Raw genomic sequence first — 21,567 nt, forward strand, 5'->3', positions numbered from 1 at the left:
GAAATCATAATACACCCCTATGAGATTTAATAATGTCAAATGAAATCACTAGTTATTACCTAATGTCAAGAAAACAATTATTTGATACTACCAAATGCAAAGCAAGACTGTATGGCTGCCCTCACCATACCCTATGAGCAGGGGTAGCAATCTTTGGTATGAAAGTGCATGCCACATTGTCCTTTTGACTAGCAGGAATATTAGCCCATATTCTGTCTGTTGCCATAGCCTCTAAGATGACTGTCCTTCCACTCATCCCACTCCCATGTTTTGTGGAGAATTTTCTCCTCACTCCCTTTATCCCTTTGTTCTTGATCTTCTTGCTGCTGAGCTATTCTTTGGAAATCAGCTGATATTAACTTGGCTATTCCCTGACCTTATGTAATGCTCTATATTTCTGAAGCAGTTCATACCAGTCTCATCATCACAGTTGCAAGGTTTGGTTGGATAACTTACTCCAAATGCTTCGGTTTGGGCCTCATTCTGAGTGAGTATGAAGGCTCATTGGAGACTTCTCTGGAAGCATGAGTGGGATGTTGATTCCTCTCTTGCAGAGTCTTTTTCTTCCAAGATCTTTATTTACTGATCTATTTTCTCAGTCTCTTCTAACTTGATCCCACTCCTCCTCCAAAGGCAATGGAGATAATATTCAGGAACACACTCATCATCTGTTTGACCACTTTCCACAGCAGATTTCAGTATAGACAACCTATGTGTCACTTCTTTCTTCTGCTAGTATCTCTCTATTTTGGCCTTTCTTTTGATATCATAGCCGCTGGCTGTGGTGGCGCATGCTGGTAGGATTTGCTGAAGAAGGCAGCAGCAGGAGGTTCACGAGATATTGTAACCATGAAATTTGGAGAGGCCATGGATAAGCTAGAAAGCCTTTTGTTGTTGTTTTGGGGTTTTGCTTGTTTGTTTATAAAAGATCACAAAACTAGGAAAAAGGAGACCCTGATTAAAGTTTTATTTTTGACATTTAATGGCTATAAGCTTTTAATATTCCTATACCTGGTATATATATTTAAGGAATCATTCACCCCATAACTATTTTTGATGGTTTCATATACTATGAATTGTGTCAGATGCAAGACATATAATATTATGTCAAACTATGTGTCAAATCAAACCTTGTGTCAAACTACATCCTTGCTGTTATGATATATGTGGCCTAGAGATTTAAATACTTGAAGTAATGTAAATGGTATACAAAAAAGTACATGAATCTTGAGCAAGTGAAGCAAATGGATGGGTTTGTGGGAGGGGCAAAGAGGAAGAGCATTACAGAAAGAAAGCTCTAGTTTCAAGACTCGATGGTAACAACAACAACAACAACAAAATGTTTATTTGAAGAACTGAAAGGCCAGTGGAAATAGCCACTATAAAGTACTAAGTGGAAGTGAATATCACAGAGTCATAATGAAATGGTGTAGAAAAGGTGCCAAACACAAGCTATGAAGTACAAGATATTAGGAAATAGTGAGAGGATAAATATATACAATTCATTTATAAGAATTCTCCACAAACACAAAGACATCATCAAAATATTAGCTGATGCTACACATTTCTTGTACTCTACTCCAGAGGTAGAAAAAGAAATAAGGACCATGCTAACGTTTTCAAGTACGATTATATTCCACTGAAAAGAATAAAAAGCAAAGACTCACCATGTTTAAAAAGTATTTGCTATTAAGAAAAAAAATGCAGAGATTTCCAGAAGTATCCACTGCAAATGGCTTGCAATGACAAACCCATTTGGTGCAGAGCAGGGGAAATGGTAGAGCAACAGCCACCAGGTTGCCTAGAAACGAGTAAAAATGCAGACATCTGACTCTGCAACATCAGGGTCAAAAATCCTCAAGTTCCAACCACAGAAACTATAAGCAGATTTTATTACAATCAACACTCCCACAATATAATGGGTATTTTATTTTGAATTTGCATGAAACCAAAAATATCAATAGGATTAATTAGTCTTTTTACTTTCTTAATAGTATAAAGAGATTTTACTAACAAACTAAGAAATTCACAAATGAGGGTGAAAGAATGTCAGCTGAAATAAGAATATTAATTAAAAGAAATGTGTCACAGCTCTGCAAGTTCAGACTAGTATATCAAACCCAAACCCAAAGGGGAGAGAAAGAGAGAGAGAGAGAGAGAGTGTGGGTGTGTGTGTGTGTGTGTGTGTGTGTGAGAGAGAGAGAGAGAGAGAGAGAGAGAGAGAGAGAGAGAGAGAGAGAGAGAGAGAGAGACACTTCATAAGGCAGAAAGTGGGCACCAGACCTGTAAACAAGCTAAGGTATATGAAGTAGGAGACCTATGGACTTGAATATATACAGAATACCTGAGACAGAAGCACCTAAAACTGAAGTCAGAAGGAGTTTAAAGAAACAACCTGGGCTGGTGAGATGGCTCAGCTATGAAAGGCGAGGCTCACAACCAAAAATATAAGAAACAATCTACCAGATATAATAAGCATGACAGCACAGAGTAGAACAATGTACATTTTATCCTTTCACAAAGTTAAACAACAAGTAAACAAGGAGAACAAATAAGAAGAACAACAAGGAGCAATCTATTGCAACTTTATCTTCACCCATCTTTTAAATTGCAATGTCAATACACACAGAAAAAAAAAAAAAACAGATTGTATTGTAACAAGGCAGCCACAAATCTTTACTGGAAAAGTAGCTAACTACATACCAGAATAAATTCTATTAAAAGATTTAACTACACAAAACTAAAGCCATTTAAAAAGTGAATTGAATATTAAAAAGTATGTAGAAGTGAAAATTATAAGCAACTTCAAAAATATTACTGGAAAAGATAGAGTTACTACATCACCTAGAAAAGAACACATTGCAGATTTTGTTGATCCCTCCTGGAAGGCATCACCCTCCCTGTGGAGTGGTGGGAGGGATGGGATGGGAAGGGGGTTGGGGGCATGGGAGGAAGGGAGGGAAAGGGAATTGGGATCAATATGTAAAATAATAAAATAATAATAGAAAAAGAAAAGAACACATGTCTGAAAAAGAAGTGAGCTGGATGTCCCACCCCCTAACCAAGGAGCTATTTACAATTAGCAGAAGCTAAGGAGGGAAACTCAGTTTTCTTCTGTGGAGTGACATTGGATGCATCAACTACCCCTCAGGGAAAAGCTCATGCTCAGGAGCCATTGGCCAACACAAATCAGACTCATTTGTTTTCTATTTTGGGGTGTGTGTGTGTGTGTGTGTGTGTGTGTGTGTGTGTGTGTGTGTGTGTGTGTGTTTATATGTGCATGCATGTGGGTCCATGTGTTTGTATGTGTGTGCTTTGTTTTTGTTTGTTTGAGGTTTTGATTAGTTTTCTTAAGAGAGAAATGATATCAGCTCAGAAAGGGAAGATCTGGGAAGAGTTGAATGAGGGAAAAGAATATGGTCAAAATGTCCTATATAAAAATTATTTTAATTATTTTATAATGACTGCTGACTGGCCTTACAAATTTGTACAACTTAATGGAATAAATGTCTGATAACACATTCAAGTATTAATATAATCCATCATAAAAAGTATAAAATGATAGGCAACCATAGATGATATGAAAAAAAATAGCAAGATATCTGAACATGTAAAAATGCATGCTATGTTCTTGGTAAGCAAAATATTTAAATTAATAGAGTATATCTCAATTTCCTTATGGGAAACCAGGATAAATTATGCACTGATAAAAATAAAACAATCTTAAATAGAAACAGATTTTAGATAAGGAAATATTGGGAATTTTTTGTTTTTGCTTGTTTTGGGGGAGCTTTTTGCTGCTGAATTTTTAATTGGAAACTTTAATACAAACAAACAAACAACAAAAGCCATTGAAAACACCATCAGCCCATATATGCTGTATGTTAGCTTCTAGGAAGTTTTTCATGAGACATTAAATTTTTATCAATTATTAATATTTATTCTCTCATACATTACACCCCAACTGCAATTTACTCTCCCTCCACTCCTCCTAGTTCCCTGCATATGCCTCCCCTCTCCCTCAGAACCACAATCCACTCCTCCTTTGCCCTTAAAAAAAAAAAAAAAAAGAGCAGGCCTCCCAGGGCTATCAACTGAACATGACAAAACAAGTTACAATAAGACTAGTAAGACTAGGCACTAGCCCTCATATCAAGGCAGAAACCCAGTAGAAGGAAAAGGATTCCAAGAGCAGGCAAAAGGGCTAGAGACTCCATCATAATGAGTGCCACAAGAACAAAGAACAACCAGGGGTACACCCATAACATATAAGCAGAGGACTTAGCTCAAACCCATCCAGGGTTCATGATTGCCACTTCAGTTACTGGGAACCCCTATAGGCCCTGCTTCATTGATTCTGTGGGCTGTGCTCTCACAGTGCCCTTGACCCTTCTAGTTCCTACAACCCTTCCTCCCACTAGTTTTCAGGGTTCCCCTGGCTCTGTCTAATGTTTAACTGTGGGTCTCTCCCTTTGCTCTCATCAGTTGCTGGGTGACACCTCTCTGAGGACAATTGAACTAGGCACTGATCTATGAGTTATAATGGAATATCATTAGTAATCATTTCATTGAATTTTTCCTCAGTCATGTATGATTCTTCCTGAATCTCTGGGCTTTCCAGTACCTTGCTTCTGGCTATCCAAACAGTGTAACGTGTGGGCTTCCTTGTATGGTATGAGCCTGAGAGACTGGAACTCTCACTATAAACCAGACTAACCTTGAACTCCCAGAAATCTGCCTTCTTCTGATTCCCAAGTGCTGGGATTGAAGGTATATACCACCACCATAAGAAAAATATAAACAATGTGGAAGGCATTTGATTCCCAGTTTTTAAAATATGGTTATATTTAAAGTATAAGATACCAATGGTGTAAACAATGAATGCATGATAAAGACAACATGTCAAATGCCTGTTTGGTTTGTTTCTACTTTCCACACTTATGATTTAACATACTCATAAATCTGGTTGTCCCCTAGGAATATAAATCCAAAGAAAGCAGGGATTAGGTCTGCTTTGTCCCCTTTGTATAACATGGTGAAAAAGTAGGGTCTCTCCTTGGCTCCTTGAATATCAACACAATAGGGCTATCAATTTCCCCTACAGTGGCTCAAGAAAGGACAAAAGGAAAAGTCATGGTGTACAGTCTCAAATGTCACACTGTGTGTTTCCACATCTTACTAGCAAAAATTGTCAACCCTATCCAAGTGGGAGATGACTAAATATTGAAGTTTGTTAAGACTGCCTACTGATCAGCAGTAGAATACCATACACGTTTTTTTGTGTTTAGTAGATGTTCATTGGGTACTATAATGTACCATCTAGAGTTCTTGAGTATCACTCTAACAAAATCAATTCAAAATAATAAAGTTTCAGTTTTTTGTCCTAGAAGTACTTGTGATCCACTTAAACACTGATAAGTTCTGAGGCTACAAAGGGTACAACTAAGGGTACTTTGAACATAGTAGGGTGAAAAGGATACCCCTCTGGGCCCCTGACCACAGGACCAGGATCTATCTCTGGTCCATGAGCTAGCTTGTTGGAACCCAATCCTTTGGGTGGGATGCTATGCTCAGCCTCAATACAATGGGGGAGAACTTGGTCCTGCCTCAACTTAATGAACCAGGCTTTGTCAACCTCCCTGGGAGCCCTTACCCTATGGGAGGAGTAAATGGGAGGAGAACTGAGGAGGGAGTTGGGGAGGTGAGAGGAGTGGGGGGAGGTGGGAGGAAGAACTGTGGTTGGAATGCAAAATGAAATTAAAAAAAAAAAAAAACTTAAAAAGAAAGAAATGCCTCTCTAAGATAGTAATGGAGCAAAGACCTGGAGAAGCCAGCCATCAAATAGTTCAGGAAAACCATACTACACCTAGCATTTCAGAATGCCAAGTGTCAAGCAATGAACATTCTTCTCAGATGACAGTTTGGCTGTGTTAGGGAGCAAAGAAGAAATAACAGACCCAAGATGCTAGGATCAAATTGTTCAGGGTCTTAAGGTCTGTGGCAAGGAATCCAGAATTTATACTCAAGACATTGGGACACAAGCAAATGAATTTCATCAGACAGTTGACAAGGTCAGGCTTACACTATAGTTTGCAACACATTCTTTTAGGCTTGCGTTATGTGAGGCTGTGTTTGCTGCTTGGGAGTGAGAGGACAGTCAGGTGAAGAAATGATGTAGCCTGATTTGGCCCATGCAGGGATTAGACCCTTGGCCTGCCTAATTAGAACAGTGCCATTTATATTGGGCTCTGAAGTGAATGCAGCTATTGCTGCTGATGGTTAGTTTGCCCTCATTTACTGCAAGTGAAAGGTCTGCTTCTTCATGACTCATCCACAAATCCTGCTGATCTCTCTAATTAAAAAGTTTTCAAAGAAGTTGATACATTAGTTATTATGATCCCAGACACACCAGGCATAAATCTTCCCTTCCACCTATCTAGATGCCAGGACTTCAGTGCTGCCTCTTTCATCATCGTGAGGGGTGTTCTTCAGTATAATTTCCATGACACCATCTGCCACGCTCTCTTCTCAACCTTTCTTGGTGAAGTGACTGCTCAGTGATAATGAATATGTATCTGGCATCTTTTTAGAACAAATTCTTGACAAAAACTCAAGAGGAAAGAGCCATAAAAAATATGTCAACTGGCAGGTTCTATGAACCACAGACATAGGAGTACACTGTGGGTCAATTTTATACCAAAATCAGGGTCACAAAGAATGGGGACAAACTGAAATTTTAGCCATGCTAGTTCTCAGAAGATCAAGCTACTCATTTCAGTAACCTTTCTAGACATTGTACATTTTCATCAGTATAATTGTCTATATGTTGTCGACTATTAAAGGAGAAAGAAAGCAAATCTGAAATTAAACCCTGTCTCTATTCACCATAACCCTATCTAAAACCTCCAAAGCTATATCTATCATGAGATGATTTACCTAATTAATCCAGCCACATGGCCCATCCCTATTATTATGTTTTAGCCTCTAGTATGAATAGTGAGAAAGCAAGGCCATGTCCTGTTCAATTTTACACCCTCCTCCAAAACCAAATTAACAGAGAAAGATTTGAGTGCAAAGAATTTATTCTGAAGATACCACCATTGAACAGCAGTTAGAAAAATATGAGGAAATCACTATGGACAACTGGCTCTCAGTGCAGCTGAGGTTAATTCTTAAGTTACCAGCAGAGTACACCTAGGAAGTATTTCTGACAGATAGGGGCTGAGGTAGTTATCCAACTTTCCATTGGTTGAAGATTGTGCCTAGGGTATTTACTGCTTCATAGTTCTATGCTGCCTAAAGGGTACACTAAGAGCTCCAGGGGCTAAAGAAAAAGCCCAAGGCAAAATGCAGAGGCAGAGGATCCTAAAGGTGAGATGTAGGTGGTTTGCATTGAAACGGTCCAACACAGCAACAGCTAAGATTATTGGTGAATCAAGAGGTTATAGGGCACTACGGTAGGAAAATGCTGCTGCTAACAATAACAGTGTAGATATGAGCAATCACCTCTCTTAGTGCCACAGACAGCCAATCCAAGTCTTGCAATTTTCCAACTATTAAATGAATTAAGTACCTCCTGATTCAGTCAAAGACTGATTCATGATTCAGCCAAAGACAAGTTGTTCAACACTCCAAGAGCTTACAGTCTTAGAAATTATCAGCAACTGCAGACATGACTATGCAAAATGTAGTTCTAAGTAAAAAGCCAGGACTAGTGAGTTATGGTATCAAGAAGTGGATAAGATTCCATTCTAGAATCAGACAGACAGATTGAAACAAATTAAGGACAGGCAGTGCAAATATGAACAATATGCTTATTCTTGTGGAAGAATAAATTTAAAGAGGGATCAGTGAGAACAGAGAAAAAGAATTGCATCTGAGCATCAGACTCGCCCATCTAAATATATTTACTCCCTAGCCTTAGGCCCTGTTTTAATGTTTTCTTGTATATCTTTAAAAGTTGCCATATCTAAAGGAGAGCTACATAGTTTTAGGCTGGAATATGGGCATTTAAATGTGCAGAAAATTCATGGAATTATGAGCAGTGGTACCCCAATTTCAAACCCATGTATCTTATCAGTACACTATCATTGGGAAACCTCTTATGAGCTCCATCATTCAGTTTTCTTATCTATAAAATGGAATTTGCACAGCCACTGTGAAGAGTGAAGAAGGATGTTTCTATAAGACTCTCAACAAATTTTAAATATTCAACAAGTTATTTACTAGCTATCCCATGGCTACTGATTAGTTACCTACTATGTGAAACACAGCATACATGATTCTGGGAATGAAAAGACCACTGTAGATGAAGTAAAGTTCCAATAGTCAAATGTCCTACAAGTCAACATCATTAATATTTTTTAAACATTGCACTATTTAAAAGAACAGAAATTAGTAAGTTACCATCATATCAACTCTCATTATCCTAATATCAATGAGAAAGAGGGAGACAGACTAGAGGAAAGAAAGAAAGAAACCAAGATGGTTATCTCTGAGGTAGAGTTCCTGGAAATGCAAGATAATAAGCTTCATCTAAATTCACATCTGCTCAAGGGTAATCAGAAGTCTGCAATGTGAACTGAATTCAGAGAACGTTTCCCTCACAGGGACTGAGAGTACATGAGATAGCCTACCTGTCCTGGATTTGGAACAAATAACAATGTTTCTCTTCTCCAGACTTTTAATTCAAGTGAAACCAAGATGAGATGCCCATCAATAACAGCCCAGAAACAAATTATGTCACACACTCATGAAAAGAGGAAAATGAATGAGGTAATGGTAGGGATTACCTCATTGGCTGGGATGTGATTGTGGCCTTGCTCATTCCTAGGTCACAGCCTTGCTGAACTAGAAGAGAAGTACTTCAAAGAGAAATGGATGGAGGCTAGCTCATTGACTCTCTTGCAGCTCAACGTTGACTCTCAGCATGAACATTCTCTTAATGGGCACACAGTCTCCTCAGAGATGCCCCTTTGTTGTGTATGCAGGACACTTTATATGTCACAAACCACTTTTGTGTCCACTGTCTCATTTAACTCTCATATTGTGATAGGAGCATTGTATGTCCAAGTCACAGAAGGGCAGCTGTGGCTTAGAAAACTAACACTGCCTATTCAAGCTCCTATATCAAAGTAGAATTGCTCAGTCTTGAAATCTACATCTCCCAACCTCATTTCCAAGGCATTTTCCATACTTGTGTGAAGACTCTGAAAGGGAGGCAGCCTCAACAGAGCTGGATGAGAATGACAACAGAAAGAAATGTGTGCCTAGAGACCTTAAGAGAACTCCCTGATCAAACTTACTAGTCAATGATGGCAATAATTTGGGGGAGGGGACTCTGATGCCATGTCATCCTTCCAGGTGTCAGGTGAGAAATTCTTTATGAACATCAAGCCTTCTCCATGAACAACACCATTAGATTCAAGGCAGTAAAATTCATTGGAAACTAATTGATGAGTAATAAAGTTGCTAAGGTTTATGAGCCTTGTGTTAACACTAATACAGAGGTACAGTGTCAACAATAAAACTGTAACCACTTGACAAACTCTAGCTTTCTGTAGGAAAGGAAAAGGAAGAAAGCATTTTCTTTGTGCCTGGAGGCAAAAACAGCATTACACAATTTCAGAAGTGACAAGATCTCTTTCTCTTGTGTGATATTTAATAGTAAATATAAAGAATAGCTTCACCCTTGGAAATAACCTTTGATTATTGGGTAATGAGACAAGAGGAGAAAAGTGGATACTTCTGCTCTAGTAAAATTGCAAGCATTGGCAGAAGTGAACTTGAACATGTAACAACAATGCACCAATGGCCAGAGATAAGAAGCAAATACAGAGTCTTTTTAGACCCCAAGCTGCTTATCCAATTTTCCACTACTGCAGGGAGGTACCAAAACAAAACAGGAGTTTGAGTAGAGAGGACCGACCCCCTAGGGCTCCAAGAATCTGGTATCTTTCTTTGCACACATACACATACCCATAAACAAAAGAATATATTCACTGAGTACTGATGGAAAATCTTCCTGTCCTTGCTTGCTTGGCATTGAGTTGGTCTTCCCCCTTATACTAAGAGAACCAAACATTTCTAGATGTCAGAGTTGAATAGTTCTAGCAAACTCTGGAACCCCCGATAAGGAGGACACAGTCTTCATGCCCAAATGGCACAAGTAGATTTGGAAGACTTAGAATAAAAAATGAAGGATATCACATTAATAACTTATAATATCAATTTTATACTAAATCAATAGTAACTGAACAATTGGCTTAACTAAAATAGATACCTACATAAATACATGCATTTCACATATAGAATGAGCTCCACTAAGTAAGTTTGTGCATTAGTGATAGATCTTGGACCCATTGCCAGTGACTTCATATATTGTCCCAGCCGCACCATTTTCACCTATATTAAGGGAGTCTAGTTTGGTGTTATGCAGGTTCTCCATTTGTCAGACCTGAGTCAGTGATCTCTCACTGACTCGGGTCAGGTGATTCTGTGGATTTCCCCAAAAGAGGAACATTAACACCACAAGGACATATGCTCAACTATGTTCATAGCATCATTATTTGTAATAGCCAGATCTTGGAAGCAACCTAGATGCCCCTCAACTGAAGAACAAATAAAGAAAATGTAGTACATTTACATAAGGGAATACTACCCAGCAGTAAGAAACAATGGCATCCTAAAATTCACAGGCAAAAGTACAGAGCTAGAAAAAACCATTCTGAGTGAGGTAATCAAGACACAGAAAGACAATTATAGTATGTACTCACTCATAAGCAGATACCAGACTTGAAGCGAAAAATAACCAGCCTTCAATCCACAACCCCAGAGCAGCTTGAACCCTCTTCCAGAAATGGATGGAAGCAGATACAAAAATCCACAACTAACTCCAGGGCCATGCTCCTGGAGTACAGTCAAAGTGAGAGAGGAGTGAAAACATGAACAAATGTCTGTTTGTGTTTTCTTTATTGCTTCTATTTTTATTTTTCATGTCATGAATAGTTTCCTTCACCTCTTTGTGTTTATTGCATTTTTAAAAGTGAGTTTTTCATTTCCTCCCAAAGGACATCTATCATCTTCATAGTTGTATTTAGGGTCATTTCCTTGGACTTTTGATGCATGGAATACTCAGGTCTTGCTTCCATAGGATAATTGAGCTCTGGTGATGCCATATTTACTTGGTTTTTATTGTATTTTTACACTGGTGTTTAGGCATCTGGGTTTGGGATGATTAGTTCTAGTTCCTGATTTCAGAGTTTGTCTTTATTGGATGGGTGTTTTGTTGCTTGGTTTCTGTTTCCCCTTTGGTGGTCTGGATTTCTGGATATGAGCTCTGGTGTAGTTGAGAGTCTCTGTCCAAGCTGGAAGTTGGTCTTCTGATTTTAGTTTAGTCTTTGGTGCAGCAGGGGGTCTTTGTTCTTCTGAATGGTGTTGCCCGCACCTGAGCAGCTGAAGTCTGTTCAAGCTGGTGTGGCTTGAACCTGTTCTAACTGGTGTGGCTTGTACCAATTCTAGCTAGTGTGGCTTGCTTCTGAGTAGTGGAAGTCTACCCAGCAGCAGGGTCAAGAACAAGCTGGGAAAGTGTGGGCCTGGGGAAGGCACACAGGGAACAGAATCTAAAGATTATGTGCAGTTGTGCTAGCAGGCAAGTCACTCACCGATTCTGGCTGCTGTGGCCTGCTGCCTAGTAGTGGAAATCTGCTGGGGTTGTGAACAGGTTCCAGCAGTGGGGACAGGGACAAGAGGGGGTAGCATGGGCCTGTCAGGGAACACAATCCAGGGAGGGGTACAGTTCTCCTGTAAGTGCCCTATTTTATTGCCTTGGCAACTAAGCTGGAAATTGCTTCCTTGTTCTACAACAGGCTTTGAAAGAGTAAGACAGGAAACTGTGTGTGTGTGTGTGTGTGTGTGTGTGTGTGTGTGTGTGTGTGTGTGTGTGTGGTGTTTGTCCTGCTGTCTTCTACTACCTCCTGTAGGAACACTATTGGTCTGATGGCAGGGATCTGCATCACAGGGCATGCAGATGTGGACTGCACTACTTTAGGAAAATGCTTATTGCTCTGCCGGTACAATGACTATAAGCATATATGCTCAGTATCCAACCAGATTCACTTAGCTCAGCTTTTTGTGGACCACAGATGCTTTCTGCACCTGGGCTTGCCTTCCTGAAAACACACTCTTGGATACAGCAGGGTCAGTGAAATAATGGCACTATGTACTTATCACATCCATCTTATTACTACAAAATCAGCTCAGTTTCATCCTCAGCAGGGGCACTGTCACCTGTATCATCCTGACATATAAGAGTAGAGTACTATTTTCTTTTGGTTAAAGAGAAAAGGCTTTAAATGTGCCATAATTTTCAAAGCCCAATGGTAAAAACCTTAGAGGAAAAAAAATCTGTTCTCTCATTTACTCCCAGAAAAACCATTCCTGTACTGAAAATAGTCCATATTTAGATGACCTAAATCCTACACATCCAGGGGATTTATAAGATCATACATAAAAGCACTTATTTGTGTCCTATGACTTCATATCACTTTAAAAAAATGTTTTTGTGTGTGCAGTGCTAGGAATTGAACTCAGAGCCCTAGAGCATACCATAAAAGTACTCTAGCAATATATCCCCAGAAAAATGTACTTTAAAAATATTAACATTAAATAACTCAGTATGTTAGATTTTTGCAGAACTTTGTGTCATCAAATTACCAAAAGGCAATGCCTAGCAGTTGAGTTTACTGGAAAACTGAGTCCAGAGACATAGACCACAGGGCTTCTCGGCATCCATGTCTGCGGGAGAGGATAGTTGCTTCCCTAAGTGTCTGCCTTAGGAAAAGAAATCTGGGTTCACGTTTTACCTAATCCTATAATTTCACAGTACCACAGCTGACCATCTTAAAGAGTCACATCAGACATTTTCCCCCTCTGATCCATTTGCTTCCCTGTTCACCTCCATCACAATAGAGGTGATGCCTCTTGGATCTGGCTGACCTTCACTCCCAACAGCTGTGCCAGGAAGCTTTGGATGCAATTCCTGTCTCCAGTGGCTTTTGCACCTGCAGTCTGGCTGGCTTGAGCTTTCTGTTTCCCGCCTGCCTTGGCAGCAGGTTTGAAGTCAAAGCTGTTGCCTATGGTGTTCTCTCTGGGCCTCCTGTCTCTAGTGACAGATCCAGAGGATACCTGAGGGGCTTGTCAACAGCTGAGACTGTGTCTACTGCTCCTTGGCTTGAGACAGTTCTGGTATTATCGTGAGTGGGCCTAGCTGGATATCTGCCGTTTGGAATGTAAGTTGACCTTTTATTAAATACTAACACAGAGGTAAAGTAGGAAAAAGTGGCTCCACCAAAACTTTTCAACATATAGACCCAGAAGGCTTGAACAGAAAATGTTGGAATACTCTAGATGTGAAATGATGAAGAAGCCTGTTAGCTGTGCATCGCTGTGACTAAAGCCTGGCATGAACTTAAAGGAGGAGACACTTGTTTGGGCTCATGTATCTAAGATTTGGTTTCCAGTCCTTGGCTCCATTGATCTATGAGACAATACCATGGCAGTTTGAAATGGGGGAATATAGTCACATAATGGTGGCCAGGAAGCAGAGAAAGAGGAAGGATTAAGGACTAGAAAATGACCTTATCAGGCCCATTTTCGTTACAGGCCCCAATTCCTAAAGTTTCCAGAATCTCCCACAGTAGTAGTACAATCTGGAAATCACACTTTCAGCATACAGGCCCGTGGGCAACAGTTCATACTCAGACCAGAGCAAACAGTGACTATGGATAAAGTATTTAATCTTTGTACTTATTCTATATAATAGGTGCTATTACCATGGCCACCATACAGATAAGGAAAATGAAATCTAAAGAAATGAAGCAACTTGTCCACAGACTCTGAAGAGACAGAAGTGGGATTTACAAATGGAGACAACTGCTTGACAATATGTAGCGCTTGTCTGCAGAACTAGTCTGTCCTCAATATTTTCTTAATTCTCTTAGATGGAAGCATTTAAGTTAGTGTGTTTCTTGACTGCCCTTCTGTCTGAGATCATCTGAAACAGTTATATACTTTTCAAATCCACAGATAAGCCGGCACTAACACAGGTTAGACATCACCATTCATTTCTAAGCTGCTTTGCACCCCTGTTGCTTTGTTTGCTTCCTATCTTAATGAGGAGGCTAGCAGAGAGAAACACACACAAGCCTCAGTAGGAACAAAGGCACAAAGTCTGCAGTTCAACCTTTAGTGCCAGTGGGTACCAGAGGAGAACTTTCCCTGGGATGTTCTTGAAAACCCAGAGGATTTCTGCATCCGTGCTCAACTGCCCATTGTCAAATTCACTTGGTATCCACTGCTCCTTTCAAGAGTAACTCACTTGAAAGGGGCAGCAGATCACAAATCATCCCGAACAGGACTGTTTCTCAAGCATATCAATGTATCCTCAGGGAGCAACCCTGTAACCCAACTGACCATTGTGTAGCTCATGGGTCCACTTCAGCACCTACAACATGACACCGAGAAGCATCTTTAGCATTCACACATTCTTTCAGACCCCTCCAATTTTGTTCAGCTTTCCAGTACTGCCTTAGTATCTCATCCTTCAGGTGGGAACATACACTCAACAGAAGAAACATCAAGAAATCATGATAGTCAGTAGCTCAGTCAGGCTAACAGCTAAAGGGAAGGCATGATGCATATTAGCAAGCCCCCAACCCTCAGATATGATTGGTTAACATCTGTGTAGTTCACAGCATGCATTTTTCAGACCTATAACCTATCATTTAGCCTCCCTTATAAACTAATGATAATGTATCAGGAATGCCTGCCAAAGCCTGTGATTCATGGAAAAAATGATCAAGGCTGCTAAGCTAATTTCTCCCAAACAGATGCAATTTAATCAGATAAAACTCTATTGGAGCTGGACCTACATTTACTGGTGTGGTAAAATGAACATAGACTAATAATGGTTACTACTTACACAGGCCACACCATATATTTTATAATTATTACCACTCTTCTTGCATCCTATGGAAGTAGGTATGACTATTCTTGGTTTTGAGTTTAGTGAAGTAAAGACTAGACTAGAGGATAACCATGATTTAGCCAGGGTTAACCATTTAGTGTCTGATGGAGCATGAAGCCTTTCCAGTTCCCATAATTCTGCTATATTGGTACTGCTTGCAAATGGAAGGCAGGAGATGTGGTCTAAGTCCTAGAACTGCCAGGTGGGCAGCCTTAACAAAATTTACTTAATTTCACCCCAGATTCATCGATTCAGCTACAAAATGAAAAGAATGCTTTTGAGCTTTAGCTTAAGAGCCAATCTTGGGAATCAAACTCCCTGTGATGAAAATTCCTGTCACATGTTAACTTTTTTTATGTGACATTGAAGAAGTCAAATGGCATTATCTTGAAAATGGAGAAATATTTACCCCAAAGGGGTTGTTGACAGGTTTAAGCAAAATACAATATAATGACTATTTGGTATCAGTGTACATAGTAAGTTTTCTACCTCCTCATCCTCAACATGATCATTGTCATGATAACACTGCCATTACAAAATGGCACTTTAAAAATATTATTGATTTAATTTTATGTGTATGGTGTTTTGCCTGCATGTAGGTGCGCCATTTGCATGTATACAGTGCCTTCAGTGGCCAGAAGAGGACATCAGATATTCTAAGGCTGGAATTGCAAAACAGTTGTGAGCTGCTATGTGGGTGCTGGGAACTGACCCTAAGTCCTCTGCAAGAGCAGTCCATGTTCTTAACCACTGCACCATTTCTCTGGCCCCAAAGTACATCTTTTCCTATTCCACTTCTCTGGATATTTTGAAGTCTGAATGTGAAAACATGTCAAATGTGTTTTAAACAATAAATATCTATGCAATTATAAAGAAATAATATGCATAAGGCCTAGGATTCAGTTAGAATTGGGAGGAAATGTTGAGATCTCAAGGTTAAACAGTATCAAACTATTCTGCCCTACTTCTACACATGAGCAAAACCCAGCCGTGTGTTTATCTGAAAGCAGCTTTATGTGGCCTATGGTCTGCAGAGGATCTATCATGCAATTCATGTAGACAGAAGAGAAGAGTGCAGATCACACAATACCTGACATCATACTAAGGACTAAAGGGTAGAAGTAGACAACAGCAGAAAATAAAAGATTCAAGTGTTCCTATCTCAGAAGAAAAGTTTACAATGACAAAGAGTGGACTGGATTTATGTCATACTGCCAAGTGAAAACTTCATTTACTGGCATCTAATATTTTAGATCATTTCATTTGTATGATTGTTTTTGCTTGCATCTGTATATATGTACCATATTCATGCCTGGTTCCTGGGGAGGTCAGAAGCATCAGATCATGAAAAGGCAACAGAACTACATATAGATGTGATCTACAATGCAGTGCTAGAAATTTAAGCCAGGTCCTCTGAAAGAGCAACAAGTACTTTTACCTGATGATGTATCTTGACAACAGCACCATCTCAGTTTCTTTACTTATAATGTCCACCTGTAAAACGGCATGCTTTACAGGGTCATACATGAAGGGAGGCACATAGCATACAGTGAGTATTAAGTAAGCAATAGATGCTATCTTACTGTCAACATGCTGAGGAAAGATGTTGCTATTAATATGTCTCACAATTTCTTGTGCACATTTTGTATGGTAGAAGGTAAAAATGAAATAGAAGAAATATTGTGAATTTGGCTATAGGTAGGTGTTCTGTACCTTTTTTCAGTAAGACTGGTCAGAGAAACACTCTTTGAGACATATTTGATAGTTCTTTGTTTTGCTTTCAGACACTGTGGAAAATCAAGTCTCCCCAGCAGGCTTGTCATTTTCTTAAGGTCTGCAAGGTAATAAGCATAAATATAGATATAACTATAATTATAGATATAAATACAAATGGGTTCCTGGTTCTGACACCAAAACCTTGCTTTTCATACCAGAGTTTGAACTCAGGGTTTTATGTCTGTTAGGCAATTACTACTACTGAGCTATAATCCCAGAGCTCCTTTCAGAAACCTTTTGTTGTTGTTGTTCTGTTTTGAGGAGGGGGCATTGTGCTGCCATGGCTGGTCTTGAGGTTATTATATGTGTCAGCTGTCTTCCTTACTCCTGGGTTTCTGGGATTACACAGGGTCCATCTCAGAGTCAACTTAATGTAGTTCTAAAGTAGGCATATCCTGGAAACAAAATGCCAAGACCTATCAGTTACTATCATAGAGCCTCTCTTTACTCATCTATAAAATGTGGATAAGAAGACAGGGACAGTAGGAGAATTCAGCAAGGCACTGAATATGTAATATATACAAAACATCCACATCCTAATTCTCAGAACCGGGAATGTGTTGTCCCATAGCACAAAAGAATGCTGCAAAAGGAATCAAGGCCATAGGTAAGTAAATAGAGAGGCAAACATAGATTATCTAGGTGGGCTCAGTTCAACCACATGAACTCACAGCAGTGGTAGATGTAAACAGATGAGTCAGATAATGAAGTTGCAGAAAAGTTCTCAATCACCAGGCTCAATCCACCAGTGCTGGCTGTGGAAACTAAGGAAGGAGATCATTAGCCATACGAAGCTGGGGGCCTCTTGGTGCTGACAGTCACCATCAGTTGTCAGCGAGCAAGGAAATAGGACTTCAAACCTATAACGGAAAGGGGCTGGATTCTGGAAGCAATTTGAATGAATAGGAAACAGAATCTTCCTCGGAGCCTCCAGGAAGAACAGAACCTTCCTGACACTTTGAGTTCTAGCCCAACAAGACCTCTGTTATACTTCTGAAGCATTTAAGCACATTTTTTTAATGTATTATACCCTAAGGGTGTGGAGATTTGTGACGGTCACCATAGAAAAGCAGTGCCATACATCAACACTGAGAACACCAAGCATCTAGACTAGCATTTATAACACACAGTAAAAACTGATTCAAACTATAATTTAGTGATAGTGATGGTTTTGTGATGAGGATAGCAACAATAAAATAAAATAAAATATTAGGTTACTTATGACATCACAAATATTAATCCTGTCTATAGATCTGAAAGTATGGCTGTTCGGTGGTAAAGTGATTGCTCATCAAACACAAGGTTCTAGACACAGTACCCTTCACCATACAAAAGAAGAAAAGACAAAACCTTTTTCTATAATCAAAATATTCATGCTTTTAGCCTTCCTATTTGTTATTTATCATACTAATTGTTTCCATATTTAGTAAATTATTCTATCTAATTCTCAAAACTATCATATAAAGTATATACAATTATCACCATTTTCTTAAAAGATAAGGGTGGAGCACAGATAAGAAAAGTTAATTTGTCTTATACTGATTTCTGCTCTGAAGGATTTGCATTAAACAGGAGTTATCAAGGACATAAGTTCTTAAGTAGGAGGGGGAAATTTGTAATGTCCCAAAGACAGAAATAGAGCACAGTGGGCATGCGTGCTTATGCATCTTTTTATTCCTACTGAGCCAGAAGTGGTGGTGCTGGGGCCCTTTAAAATCATTAAACAACAGGAGGTGCATGGAAATTAAGGCTTGGGATTTTCTGAGGCAGAGTAAGAGCCACACTCTCTGCATAAGACAACCCTAGCTATGTCCTTGCTGAGTCCAAAGTATGTGCGTCTTAAATAAGGAAATTAATCCCCAGTCCTATGCCACTCAGGACACCTGAAATAGATTTCAGGAAGCCTGAGACAGAGATTAGAAATACTATCAAGAGCACGGCCTCTTTGGACCACAGTGTTAGGGGATGCCTTGACTCTTTTGTTCCCCAAGCAGAAAGCAATTTTAGGTCACCCATTTTATCCCAAGGGTAATTCATGAAAGCACACACAGAAAAGGTTGGGCTCTCAATACACTCCTAGTGATGGTATTAAAAGAACTACAATGTGTAAGATATGTTAAAGAGTCAGTGTATCTTGAGAAACAAATGCACAGGGTTGAAAAAGGAATACCTGGATGAAATTCTGAGCCCTACAATGGCCTCTGTGTCACAAAAAAAAGTTCCTTTACCTTACAGAATTTTTTAATCTAACATTTATGAAGTAGAATTTACAGTTTTTACTGTTATCAATAGATTAATGTTAGCATTGAAAGAAAAAGTTACATAACTCACACAGCTAATGCATTTACCTAAGCTACATAACACTGAGGGGTAGAGACAGAGGAACATGTATATGAGACATAGAGAACAGATGCCTAGAATGTAAGTAAAATACTCCTAGTGCAAAGGCTCATTTAGGTCTCTCGCTGTTTATCACCTTATTAGCTTGTGGCTCTGCCCTGGTAAGAAGACTGCTCCTCCAGGAGCCCATAGGAAAACCCATTTCCTAGATCACATTTCCTGTCAAGTTCAGTACTTCCAGATGTTGGAGGATACAACTGGGAGAAGGTAGATTCTTGGAACTCTACATGTGAAATTCTATTCCTCCACAGGACTAGGAGGCTGCCCTAGGGATATTTCACATTATATCTCTTAACTATGATATTCATGAATGATTACATTTGGAAGAAAATGAACAGGTTAACAAATACCTGTGCAAACCCCTATGCACAGAGCCCCTATGGGATAGAACTTTACATAACATCCACTCTGACACTGAATGTTAGTCTATACTTTAACAAAGTAGAGGAGACCTTCTCTAACTGTCAGGGTGTCCAGGGAAATCAGGTCTTGGAAACTCATTTTCATTTGATCCTGAGGTCAGTGAGGCAAAAATAAGGATCAGTGAAAGCATACAGAGATAAACAAAACTCAGTGAACAAACAGCCTTCACAATGTTCCAGATACTATGTGGGCTTTAAAGTACAAAGGTGCCACAGGGTTCCAAAACAAAGAGATTTAAACATTGAAGGAAATACAAACTATAAAAGTGTATCATCACTAAAGATAAAGTAAATTCAAGCATGTTCAAGTTAGACTAGACAAAAAATGAAGTCTAAGGAGTTAGACCTTGGCAAGTATATTGAGAGAGTGACCTATTAGCATGAGAGAAACGGCATCAGCAAATGTCATGGAAAGACTACATGAAATTACAATGAAGAAAGTCTCTTAGCAGAGATGAAACTGAAGCTGGATTTCTAAAGAATCTATCTGAACCCTTCCTTCTCATTCTTATGTGGCTACTCTGTTCATAGTTACAATAACTTCTCATTTCCTTGCCCATTGCCAATAAGTTGTGTGTTCACGTTTATGTATTGTGTATGTGTACAAACATTTCTGTGGAGGCCAGAGGATGGATGAGTTCCTCCACTACTCTTCACCACCCCTTCCTCCCTTTTGGATTTAAGAATATTTAATTGTGTGTATATTTATGTGGGGTATATATGTACCTGAGTGTAGGTACCCAAGCACACCAGAAGACAGTGTCAGAGCTGGAGTTTCAAGTGGTTGCTAGCCACTTATGGGTGCTGAAAACAGAACTCTGATTCTCTGCTAGAGCAGGACACACTCTTAACTGCTGCTCCATCTTTCTAGTCTCTTAACCTCATTGTTTGATGCAGGGCCTCTCACTTAAACTAATTGTTTGAGGGAGGGTCTCTCACTTAACCTTAGGTTCACCAATTAGGCTAGACTGGATGGACAGCAAGTTCTCAAGCATCCTCTTTCCCCCTTTAAAAACGTACAAGTGAATAATATCATGCTATATAAAAAAAAATAATATGTGACAATACAGTAAGAGACAAAGAACAGAGGGTCCCCAATCACTTTATATTCACTAGAGGGAAGGCCATTTATTATCTAAAGTTGATACATTAGGAAATGTACAAGGTACATTATTTAAAGGTCAAAATAGAAACACTAGAAAAAACAAGAGAATATAAACCTATCAAATTAGCATTCAAACAGAACACAAACCACATAAAGTAAAGGAATCACCGAAGGACTATGACAACAGAAAATGAAATTAAATGACCAAGTAAAGCTAAACATGCATACCATGGTGGAATATAAATGGTATGAATATAAATTAAAATCAGCTTTAATATTTCCTATAGCAGAGATGTACCTCTTTTACACTTAACATTCTGGACTCATGATGTTAAATATTTTATGTGCATATTACAAGCAAAACTGGTATTTTATGAAAAAAATGTTCCTCAACTGGTGATAAACCTTACAATTGTTAGCAGTTTAGAAAGCAGTAAACACTGTCACATATGCTGAATTTAAAGCAAAGTGATGCCAAAAGGTTAAAAGAAAAAAATATGGTTACCAGGCAAATGCAAATTAATAGAGCACAGAAGTTGTAATAGAAATATCAGACAATGCTCAACTCAAGGAAAAAGCATTAAAGAGGATCAACAGATTAACTCGACAATCCACAACTAAGACAGCAGCTTGAGCATTTACAAAACAAGTAGCCTAATGTGAAAGCCTTCAGACTTTGTTAGAAGACAGAACACTACCTAATTACAGCATCAATAGTAAAGGCTAAAACATTCCATTTAATTTTTAACAGTTCACATGTGTACAAAAAATGAAGACAGAAAATAAAAATATTCTGGGTCTATAATTTCTTTTTAGCATACAATAAACGTGAAGTTACC

General features: G+C 39.0%; 1 pseudogene; it reads right to left on the bottom strand.

Moving 5' to 3' along the window:
- Positions 1–200: 200 nt before the first annotated feature.
- Positions 201–12,793, bottom strand: LOC127236092 (immunoglobulin-binding protein 1-like; annotated as a pseudogene).
- Between the last annotated feature and the right edge of the window lie 8,774 nt (positions 12,794–21,567).

This window comes from Phodopus roborovskii, unplaced genomic scaffold (assembly GCF_943737965.1).
Source record: "Phodopus roborovskii unplaced genomic scaffold, PHOROB, whole genome shotgun sequence".
Taxonomy (NCBI): domain Eukaryota; kingdom Metazoa; phylum Chordata; class Mammalia; order Rodentia; family Cricetidae; genus Phodopus; species Phodopus roborovskii.